The 12,402-nt window shown below is 40.4% G+C and overlaps 1 long non-coding RNA gene across 1 annotated transcript; it reads right to left on the minus strand.

Moving 5' to 3' along the window:
- Positions 1 to 1,471: 1,471 nt before the first annotated feature.
- LOC120792485 lies at positions 1,472 to 6,954 on the minus strand. The gene is made up of 3 exons (XR_005707820.1): positions 6,871 to 6,954; positions 5,376 to 5,471; positions 1,472 to 1,881 (listed from the first exon to the last, which is right to left on the minus strand). It is a non-coding gene; the product is annotated as an uncharacterized LOC120792485 (long non-coding RNA).
- Positions 6,955 to 12,402: the final 5,448 nt, after the last annotated feature.

The following is a 12,402-nucleotide window of genomic DNA, read 5'->3' on the forward strand; positions in this document are numbered from 1 at the left end:
CCAGTGCTACACACTGTTTTGACAAGATATCTTACAGGCATTTAAAATATTCAAGGACATCTTGCTATCTGAAACAGAATTTGTTTTGGGGGTGAGAAGGTCCATCTGTCCTACCTGCTTAAATACAAATCTTCAGACAGTGATGACGGGATATAACTGTAGCTCTAAAGGAATCACAGTTCAGTGAGTTGGAAGGCGGCACGCATCAGCATTTCTGTCATGTTTTCTAAACTATAATTTGACTAGAAAGGTTTTGGTTTTGTCTGAAATCTGAATTGAATTTTCCCCTTCTTTTTTAATTCCCTACATTCTCTCTTCACTCACTCATTCCAGGCATTTTTGCGTAATATTTGCCTGTGGAAGTAAGTTAAATAATCATAAATGCAACTCCAATGGCCAAATGGCATATAGTCAACAAAAAGTGGTAGAAAAGAATCAGACGATGGCTTTGGCAGAGAATGATGTGCCATCATGGTGATGTCAATATCTGTAGACTATGAAATATAACCTAATTACAAAAGTATCAAACTAATTTATGAACAAATGGCTGAATGGACAGACAGAAGCAGTGATTGGGCAAATTAAAGTGTAAATGAATTTTGAATAAATAAAATGGTAATGAAACACATCATCTTACCTTGACCTCTGCAGATGGAAAATTTCAAGTCCAGTGAAGGTAAGAAAACACCCAGCAGTGATGCCATTGAGCACCATACTGTAAAACGTTATGTTTAAATGTGAAAATTACAATTACAAACAATAAAAACCTGGTTTCTTCACTGTTTAGGTTTGGATTTATATGCACAGTATATGAAAACTGAATGAACTCCATCGATATAACACTGAAAGAAAAGCAAAACAGTTCATCGGTGTTAATATGCAATTCTGCTGTCATTCTTGTAATTTTTATATTTTAAGTTAAAAAAAAATCATAGATGTAAAATCAAAGAGGACTTTTCTCTAAAATGTTTTTTAAATTAAATATCAGTCAGCCTCTCTAAGTAGAGTACACTGTGAACAAATGATACAAAATGATTTTGCTTCTGCTTCTACACCAGAGGGAGGCAGTCATGTATCAAGTTTTAACACCAGTGGCCGTTCTTGAAGAGAACAGTGCATGACACCGATCATGTATGCGGTAAGACAATGTTTCCATCAGTTTGCACAGTTTACTCTACGAATAAAATGATTTTCTTTTTCAATACAAACACCTGTCACTACAATGGAGTCTATGGCCTAATGCGCTTACTGAGTCATGCACGTCAGAGCCACAAAAAGTCATCAGTCGACAGATAATCTCATCAAATAATGTTCTCATGAATGGCTTTAATACAGAATTTGTACATTTATGCGTGAAATGTATCTCATATTGGAGATAAGCTATGGGTAAGACAATAGCATTAAATCATATTTATCAAAGTATCAATGTATTGGAAATTGAAAACATTCACAGCAACCAGGAGTTGAAAATTGATCTTGTTGCTATTTCTTTTGGAGATAGATAGATACTTTATTTATCCAGAGGGAAATTAGCTTTCAATCAGTGAATTTGTGCCATTTTCACTGTTTGTACCACTTGCACTGACTTACCAAATGCTTATACAATCAAACTGTGCTTTTAAGCGAGCTGGTTCGCAGCTGTTCACAAAGTAAGGTGACTGAAAACACATTCCATCAGCAGCTATAGCCTGAGGAAGGGGTTTAGATGTAAAGCGAGTTGCATACATACATGCATTCGCACCTGAGCAGCTTCATTCAGGCTGGGGATCAGGCACTGCTCAAGGGCACATGGCCGTGCACGCATCCAATGTCTCCATCCAGAAGCTGTCTCAGGATGCGGTTACCAACATGTACATGTTTCTTTCATTTGTTGTTTAGCCTCTGTAAAAAAAAGAAAATACAACAACTATTTTTTTTATTCAAAATGTGGAAAGGCTTTGTCAGACTTTCAGTCATCAGGTTTGGGGTCTTTTTTGCAACACCACTAATTGCAGCAAGGATGTAAAGATAATAATATTCAAATTAATGATGTAAAGACCTAATTTCAGTTACTTTTGGTCAACCACTAATCAACATGTTTCCCATGTTAAAAGACTTTGGGGGCTAAAATGAGTAAATATAGCAATGCATTGCACACGACATTCACTCACCACAAGCATATCTATGACTATACACTGTAAGAAACAATCCATTACAGAACATCCTGCAGTCCCAAACATCAGTGCAGGGGAGAGCCATCACCCTGTGCAGTTTATTACAGCCAAATATTTACACAGTCTAGCGTCTACTGCTGTCGACCCAGATTTATGCTGAAAAAAATAAAAAAAACAAAACAAAGCATATGTGCACCTGTGTATGTACGTTAACAGAGATTCAAAGGTGCAGATGAATTTTCCAGTTTTGGACATTTAGCTTTTAGCTTTCTACTGTAAAGGTGTGTGTGTGTGTGTGTGTGTGTGTGGGGGGGGTCCTCTTCTTAGAACTTAAGCTTGAATGAGTGTATTTCTGTCAGAATTGATATATTATCTATTAGGACAATTACAGAGAGAGACACATATATAGAAAAGGAGAGAGAGAGAGGGCACAGAAAAATGATAGTACAAGAATGACAATAATCTCTGCCAGCAGACAATCTAACTGTGATGTTAATTATCCCTAATGGATCTATGTCTGATTAAGACGATGAATATCCCTGAACTGGATGGGACTCGAAAGGAATGGATTGGATGTCCTATTGATCCAAGGTAAAACACTTGTCCTACTGGAATGTATCTTTTATAATTGCTTTTTATATTAAACAAATTTGCAAGGACATAAATTATATTTACACCTAAGTCACAAACCTTACATATTCTGGGTTTTATACTTGATAGATATACATAAACAAAATTACCAGATAACAAATACTCTATTTTATAATGATACCTCAGTTTTTTCCTTTCTAAAAGAAATCTCATACATGTTGCTTTAGCTATATCTATGACTTCATTATAGAAGAGAAAGAAAAGATCCTAAAACAAAACAGAATGCAAGTAAGAGGAAGGCAAGTAGTAATTAAGTGGCCTGTTGTTTGATAAGGGTTTTGTAAAAATGCAGACACACACACACACACACACACACACACACACACAAACATGCAAGCATGCACATGGAATGCATGCATGAGCACACACACATGCCAGATACTTCCCCCCGGTGTCTTGTCTTTGGTTCCTAATTTAGCTCTCCCTCTGTCTCTTTATTTCTGTCTTAAACACTGCCCCCCCCCCCCCCAGAGAAATGCATATGACAGTATTTATATTATTATTTTTTACTGCTCATCATCTGTCTGTCTGCTCTGTTTTATTCTGTCTCTTTCCAAGTAAAACATTCAATTCACAGCACATAGAATAGAGTCCTGGACCAGAGTTGTCGGGTCTTTTAAGTATTTAGTAGGATTAACCACTGTGTCAGTTCTGCTCCTCTGTACCTTATTCAATATGTACCGTGCATACAGCTGTACATGAGGTTTCTTGCCTCATGTACAGCTGCCTGACATGGGAACATTTTGCCTATGAATATGGCCTACTTAGATAGATAAATCACCAAAATATTTAATCCCACTGCTTATGTTAGAAGATATCATCTTACATAAAATGCAGAAATTGTGTTATATTCTATATTTTTTTTACTTTTAACCATCATTACATTAGTCTTTTTGGCATTAAACCTGATGTCAAAGCCAGGTCCATATTGCAACGCCTACCGCCAGACAAGAACATCAACATTGATTTATGACCAGTGCAAACATTTTTTAAATGACCACTTTAAACAATATGTGGACATTGCAACTAAAGTATGGTTAAGTTTAGTGATTTCTGCTTAAGGTTAGGCAACTGAAACACTGTTTAGGGAAGAGACTGGTTAAAAAGAAACTTAACACCAGGTTGAAAAGCAGTCAAATACTGCCCTCTGTGTTTGAAAGTGTAAAGCCTTTTTCACCTATCTATCCGTGAGGCTGGGTGTTGTTGGGTTTTGTACCTGTAAACAACAATAGTGATGTGATGGATGGTGTCATAGCATTGATTTTGTCCACAGGAGGCACTTGTTTTCAGTGAAAAAGATCTAAAAGCCCACCGTACACTACCTGCCCGGCAGTTAACAGCAGATAGACACAGTTAGCAACTAGCAGAGGAACATAGTGGAGCATTTGGCAGTTAAAGAGACAGATTATCAATCAGGTGTTAGCAGAAACCAAAAGCTGAGCTAAAAGAGCCAATAGAGTGAATATTGGACTTAAATTCACCAGGTGGCCAGAAACATAACTCCAAATTAATGACAATGTTGCTCAGTAACTGCTAGATTTGTAAATAGACAACTTTTACGTACTAAATTAAGTAAGTTAAAAAAAATGATGCTATGTCAGTGTTGTGTTCACAACTTGTTTCCACTGCCTCCAAGTGGACAAAAAAAGAAAATCAGTAATTGCAGGTTTAGCAACTGTTGAGGATCAGTTACTCATTTAAGAGAAGACGTTGACCCGAATTTCAGATGCTTTTCTGCCAGTGGTTGGCTGAATTTATGTTCACTGTAATGCATTCAGGCAGATCTTGTAAACAAACAAGTGAGTCAGTCAGGCATAAAGCGGATAATGACCAGGCAGAATCAGAAAAAGCATGGTGGAATCAGCAGTCAAGGAGAATTTTAGCCCCAGATAACCAGTCAGAAAGCAAGGTTCAGATAGTACAGGTAGTAAGATAAGACATTACTCTCTGTCACATTTGGAGGAGCCCTCGAAATGAAAAGTACACTCGTGTTCACTTGATGTGACATATTTGGCACTGAAATGCATTTAGATTTCGGCTTCTCAATGAATGAATGTTGCAACAGAGATTAAAGACAGGTTTTACTGCAAGTGACATGAGACGGAGATGGAGTGGACATGACCATGACAGCTTATTTATCTATTAAGACTAATCTAATTGTTATATGACATACAGAAACAATAGTGGACTATCAAAAGGATTTACCAGTGCTCCCGTACTGGTATCACTAATGTTAAAACTATTCACTCAATATATATGAAAGCGATAAGCCTATTCAGCTTTTTTACATTGTGACTCGTGAGGGAGTCAACTGTTATAAATAATGCACACATTCTTAATTTAAAGTTCATGTTTTGCTTCGAAAATAATCTGCTCACCTGGGGCTTTAAACTAGTGGTTATTACTCGTGATTATTAATCCTACATTGTATATGTAACAAGACTGATGTAGGATATCAGGACAATGCCTGACATTTCTATATTTTTTCTAACTGTCATCATAGAACAGATTGGAATTTGCAAAACACGTCTCACTTCCAGTTTTCTTTTTGGTCTTTGCTGCCAAACTCACTTGCATGTCATGAGCAAACACCAGGGAGCTTCAATATCCTGTTGGCATCCAAAGCATCCACAAGGTGCTTCATTCAGAATATGTTGAAGAATGAATCTAATTACAGGAGAAGAAGAACAAAACATCAGAAAGGCAAACTCAGATTCCGGGAAGTTATTTGGATGGGAGTACAGTATATTTGCTGAACAATTTACCACAGGGTGCTCTGACAATAAAAAAACAAAAAACTTGATAATAAAGAAATAGCTTTTACACGCTGAGACAGGGGTTGAATCTTAGACTGAAAGTGTGATGAGAGGGATTGTTTTACTGACCCACAGATGACCAATGGCCTCTCCAGTATTTGGTTGTATGTGCATAAAGAAATAAAGTCTACAAAAAGAAAAAGGCCTCATCACACCATTAGTGCAGTGCTTGACCTCCTAAAGAACAAGACCAGATTTGTCTGCATGCTCCTCTACCGTACATCTGTGTAGTTTCATTAGCAGCTAGGGTAACAATATAACGATATAACGCTAATGATATATGGGAGCCAATTGGTGAAATAAAAATGCAAGATAAAATTTTAAAAAATTAAGATACTCACTATTTTACTTTTTTTAGTCGTCTAAAACTCTGGACATTTAAAAAAAAAATTTAATTCATTCATTCATTCCAACATTCACAAAATTTTGTGAATGTTTCAGTTGACTTTTAGTCAAGACCCAGAGTGAGCATTTTAGTTCAACATCAGCAAACTGCTTTCAAATAAGATGTCATGCAACTGATTTTAGGCTAAAACAAGAAAATTCAAATGAAAATAAGCCACAAAATGACAGGTTGTGTGATTAAAAATGCAGCTTTCCAGAGAGGGTGTCTGGTCTGATATTATTAATTTAAACAATACATACAGACATGAAAGAGGATGAAACAATGAATCTGGAGAGAGACAAGTTTTGTCAGGACTGTTCCAAAACCATGTTGATATCGTTCTGTAATTTTTTTAGGCTGTAGTGTTAGTGTTGTACTAGGACAGTGACAGGATGTGTTTATAATATGTTGCAATCTACCATTTATATACATTTGAAAAGAAAATATTTAGACCCTCTTAACTTTATTTAGAACCTCTTAGCTCCAGCTTTATTGAGGCCCAAAACCAATCTTCTACATAATATACTGTGCATTTTAATAAACAGTAGACTATATTAGCTGTCATGGACCCAGAGAAATTCCACAAGACCTGACCTCAAATGTGTGTAGCAGATGAGCTGTGCGTGCTCTAGCATGGAGAGCATGTTTCACACTCCAAAATAAACAAACCGTTCTCAAGCAAAAGGTTAGCCAACGTAGCTGGCTGGGCTACTGACTTTTCAATTAAGGTTAAACCCCGATCTGCAAGCAAAATAAGTAATGTCCTGTTGTCTTGAAAATGCTAATACACATTACACCACTGACTTAACTGACTAACCACTGACAACATATTAGTTGGCTTAATATGGCCTTAACATTAGCTTACCTAATTTTCTGTGTGGTTTTGTGGTTTTCTTTCCAGGGTTTTTGTAGCCGTGGGGCTTCTCTCCCAACAGTAAGTTACTACACACTCACTTTTTCTCACTTTTTTGCATCATATTTGAAGTGGGTCCAAAAGTCAAAGCCATTTCGTTGCCATCATGTTCTTTTCCTGTCACGGTGTGTTGTCCGAGCTCCCAAATCTGTAAGTGTTAAAGTAAATACAGTAGCTAGTTCCAGGCTGGCACTGTTGGTGGTGCGTTGCTGGTGTCTAAAGTCACAGTGGAAATGTTCCTAAGGTGCAGGAAGAGAAATGTGCAGCACAGCCATTCAAACAAGGACATTCGGATTGTGTCCTTGTTTGAAAAAACACTCTATGTTACAATCGCTAATAACATTTAAAACTACTTGACATTACATTTAAATGTATTCAAAAGCAGTAAGTCAGAAACTGCTGGAATGGGCCGTTTGGACATTAAGACTCATCCTAGACTATAAGATTTATCCTGTGACCTAGATGAGTCAGAGTCTTTATAGACACTCAGATACAAGAATTGCAGAAATATCATATCTACAAAACAACAACCAGCATAACTAATAGGGATCTTTAATCAGTTCATCAAAATAAAGGTCTCCTCCCACACACTTTCACACTCATTCACACACATTCATGCAGACACACACCCTTCCCATCTGGTTGGCAGCACAGATGGTGGCACTGGGTGATGCTAGAGGCCAAAAGGACAGTTCTAACCAGCTCTGCTAACACACACACACACACACACACACACACACACACACACACACACACACACACACACACACACACACATAGAGCGATGTGACTGACATGCATGTCATAGTTTACACATGTACGCACTAATGTTCAATATGGGACTACAGACACATGCAGGCATACAATACATGCACGAAGACAAACACACACACCCACTGAAACACACACTCTCTCTCTCTCTCTCTGTTTCCGTTCTTCTATTTCTATCTTTCTTTCGCCAGTCACACAAACCTACTGGGGCTGATGTTTCATTTATTTGTTCAATGACTCGGTTGGAGTTTGTCAAACAGAATTTCCACTCCAAATGAGATGTACTTTACCCTGCATGTGTACTCTGTGTGTGTTTGTGTGTGCAGGGCTGCTGTCCTATGAACATACACTACATATATTCTCTGTTCAGTCTTTCATTGATTTGCAGCTTTGGTCTCACACCGCAGAAGAGCATCTTTTATTATCGGTGCCTTTGGTGAGCTGTGTTTTAGTGTGTGTGTGTGTGTATAGCTGCACTGTGAATGTTGCTCAGGTATGCACACATAACAAGAACCTTGCTGTGTGTTCATTTTTCAGCAGGATGTGTTTTTGTTTTTATCAGCCAGATGGTGAGAGAGAGAGAGAGAGAGAGAAAGAGAGAGAGAGAGAAGGTGTGTGTGTGTGTGTGTGTGTGTGTGTGTGTGTGTGTGTGTGTGTGTGTGTGTGTGTGTGTGTGTGTGTGTGTGCGCGTGTTGCTACGTTTTCCTGCATATGAGAAAATATGAATGTATTGTGTGTGTATTATTCATGTGGCAGGGTTATGAATGGTGTTCACATGCCCTGAGAGCTCTCCCAGAGCCTGTCCACTCGGTTCTGGAAGCTTCTCTTAGCGAGGGAGGGGTGAAAAAAGCAAGCGAAAGAGAGAAGGAGGTGGAGAGGTGGTGATGGAATATAGCGGGGGGGGTAGAGACAGAGAGTGAGGTGGGGTGAGGTGGGGGATAGAGAGACGAAGGGTGAAAACTGGAGAAGAGGAGAGGGAGTGAGAGACTGGAGACAGATTCAGAGAAGGACAAATATAGAGAGAATGGGAGCGGAGAGGGGGAGAGGCAGGAAGGGAAATAAGGGAAAGAGTGGGAGAGACAGAGAGAGGAGGAGGAGGGAGGGAAGAGGGATGCTGCATTTTAGTGATAGCACAGACTGAGGCTGCAGGGGCAGACAGAGGGATGGAGAGAATCGATGAGAGAGGTAAAAATTAAGAGAGGAGAGGAGCAGTGCATTGTCAGAGAGAGCACGACAGGATTCCCATGCAGGTAAAAAAAAATATTAAATAGCTATAAATCAGAGGATCATTTGAGTAGTTTTGACAAATAGAAACTGGGAGAGGCGTTTATTTCCATGACAGCAACGTCAAAATATTTCCTGGATTTCATAGAGGAGCAGTCAATCTGTCAAACCATTCATCCATCCATCCATAAAACAATGCACAGGCCCATCCTTCTTTCCCTCTATCCACCATCTAACCCTCCATCCATCCACATGCCTCTATCTACTCATCCCTCCATCCATCTTTTCTTTTCATTCCTTCCTTTCCCCAACAAAGCTCCTCCTCTCACTTCACTCCATATCCATTTTACAATCATCTCTCCATTCCGCCCACACACAAGCTTTTCTCCACAACCTCCCTCCTCCCACCTCCTCTTCCTCCTCTTCCTCCCTCCCTCCTATCTCCCTCCATATCTCCTCTGCTGTCACTTCCATAGATCCTGAGGCATCTCATTTTTTTTATTCATCTCCACATCCTTCTTCTCCAATGCTTGTCTTTCCCTCTCAGAGTGTCTCTCTGCTGTTGTACTTTGTGTTTTCAGGTAACGTTTACTGCTGTTTTATCCTGTCTTTTTTTTAAATTTCAGACTGTCACAAATGTGGACTAGAAGGAGCGGCACCAGCAGGGGTTAAAGGGAAGAAATAAAGGGCAAACTTGCACCACTGACCACAGCGAGCAAAAAGCCATTTCTTCTGTATGAAGAGGAGAAAAGAAGGCACCTGCAATCAAACTAAGAGACTATTGGCAGCAGCAAGAACACAGAGAGAAACAGTCAAGCATTTAAAGGCAGACTCCTGCCTCTGTTTGGGAAAGTGTGACTCTCTTTCCTTTTTCTCTCTCTGCTTGACTGTCTATCCACAGGCTATCCTTCCATCTGTCTCAGCAGGATGCAGAAGCATCATTTTGGTGTTCGGGACAAAGAGAAATGCTGAACAGATCCTGGCGTGCTGTTAGAGAGAGGAGCCAAAAAAAAAAAAAAAACAGAAGAACATTTGCAAGCTTCTGGAAGGAAAAGGGAGGAGAGAGAGCTGTGTGACTCAGAGCACAGCAGCTTGAATGCTGTGTAATCTGCATGAAAGAGAAGAGGTAGAGGGAGATAGAGGAGCAATGAGGGAGATATAGGGGGAAATATAGAGGAGGACTTGACCAGAATTGAGCAGTCGTTAGACAGAAGAAGGACAGGATGAGGACAGAAGCAGCCACACTGGCAGGCGGTGAGTGAGATCTAGGCCAAGTGAATCAGCTTGCTAGAGGGAGAGGAAGGCGAGAAGAGGGTGAGTTTAGAAAGTGGAGGATTTGGTATGACTGAAGCCGGTTGAGGGAAGGTTGAATGAAGGTTTGCTGCAGGGCAGAAAGTGGACACAGAACTGCAAAGGACAGAAGGACAGGCTTTATGAAAAACTGCTTGAGCAGCTACAGGGGAGAAAGTAACTGAAAGTCCTGAGTAACTGTGTCTTGCTGCAGGGAGAGAAAATGACTGAGGTTAGCATATGGGAGGACAAGCTTCAAGAAGACTGACCACAGGAGAGGGAGAAAATGGTAGAGAGTAAAGAGGTTAAAGAAGAACAGATAACGCCAAGGAACAGGACATAAAGAACAAATCAGGCAAGGGGAGAGCAAAAGTTAATATCCAAGCAGAGAGCAATAGCTAAAAAGGCCAGTAAGAGAGCTGAAGTGAAAACACTGCAGACCAGTGAACTTGTTGACCGACGCACAATGAAGGGGACGTGAAAACTTCAACTGTGACAGCAACACAGCAATAGGTTCCTGTTAAATATTGATGCCGACAGGCCACTCTGGAAGAAGCTCAGTCTTTGCACCACAGAAGGGGGAGCAGCAGGAAGAAACACAGTTGATTTTTTTTATTCTAAGGGATTTTTACACCGCTGTGTCAGAAGACAGCCGAGTGTGGTGAAGTTGAGCTGCTACTGCAAATTAAGACAAGACTAACAAATTAGCCAAGACTCAGTTTCCTGGAGGGCTTTTTTTTTTTTTTTGGGCCAGCTGTGCAGTTTCTTGGGAAGAGTGGAATGACTACAGAGAGAACTGGACCTTTATCTTGTGTGGGAACAGCAAGCAAGAAGGGAGTCAATATCTGAGAGATCACACCAGGATTAGAACAATTTCTTCTTTTCTACAAGACCAAGAAACAGAACCTGGCTGATGAATACAGATTTATATTTTGGATTGGCTGCCACTCTGAGGCACATCACTGCCAAATGAGATAAGACAAAGACTGCTGAAGCATTCATAAATGTTTCCTCTCATTATTTTGTCCTGGACTGATTAGAGCTGTTCCAACTCTTTGAAAATGGCCTCATTACAAAGACTTGGCCAGTGGAGGTTTGCTTTCATGGCTTGAGGATATATAAGTGTGGAAAAGCTTTGATGTGCATCAACACAAGGGATCCTTTAATTGGAGTCAGGATTTATGCTTAGTTTTTGTGTCAATGTCTGTATAAAATCACAGTGGCTCTAAATGTTATCAAGGCATTGATCTAGAGACTGCCTTCTCTACGACCCGAATCACCGATTCCTCCAAAAAACACGACAATAACGCAGTGAGACACAACGCCACAGTCTCCATCCAGCTGCGGATAGGCCAGCTGCGTGTGTGCGTCTGGCTGTGTGGCTGCGTGGGGGTGTAAGGACTGTCGAGGAGCTCAGCTGTGTTTGTGCGTTATGCTTGTGTGACTGTGGGTGCAGAGGTATGTCTGTGTGTGCGCAAAGCTTTGAACCCAGCTGTGTCTGAGCGTATTTTCAAAGTGTCGCCCGGAGCTGTGCGTGCACGCGCACGCGTGTGTGCGAGTGTGTGTTTGTGTGCGTGTGTTGAATGGATTCTCCCCACCAGCGATAGAGCTGGACCTGAACAGCAGTGGTGAGAGGGGGGACAGGGAGGGGGAGGAGGAAGAGAAGAGGGAGGTGAAAGAAACCAGCAGGACGGAGGAGAAGAAAAAACTGACAACATGCTCGGATAAAGAGAAGAAACAAAGGAGTCTTTGGCTGCCTCCCTGGTGCAATGTTTGGTGAGTACACATCTCTGCTTGCATGGTACACTTTCATGGCTGCCATGTGTGTCAGTGTCTGTACATACGTGTGAGTGCATGTACACTGTACGTCCACCAGTGAGCATCATACTCCCTCAGGAGGTTGGCCAAGGTCAAAGGTGAAAGGTCAGTTAGAATACTCAGAGTTCAAGAGTATTAAGATAGTTCTCGTTTTTGGATGCAGGGTCATGTGATCTGATAGAGTCCACATGATATGTAGAGTCACTGGCTCATATTATGTTTCCATCCACTGATTCAGCAGTTCAACAGTTGAATGTAGGTCACATGATGTTGGTGCCCAGTAGGTCACGTGACATCCAGCCTGGCACCTGAATGAAAACGTAACCAACCACCTAAACCAAGGCACGTTTAATCATACATTGATGTTTCATCAAAATATAC

This window comes from Xiphias gladius, chromosome 7 (assembly GCF_016859285.1).
Source record: "Xiphias gladius isolate SHS-SW01 ecotype Sanya breed wild chromosome 7, ASM1685928v1, whole genome shotgun sequence".
NCBI classification, from domain to species: Eukaryota; Metazoa; Chordata; class Actinopteri; order Istiophoriformes; family Xiphiidae; genus Xiphias; species Xiphias gladius.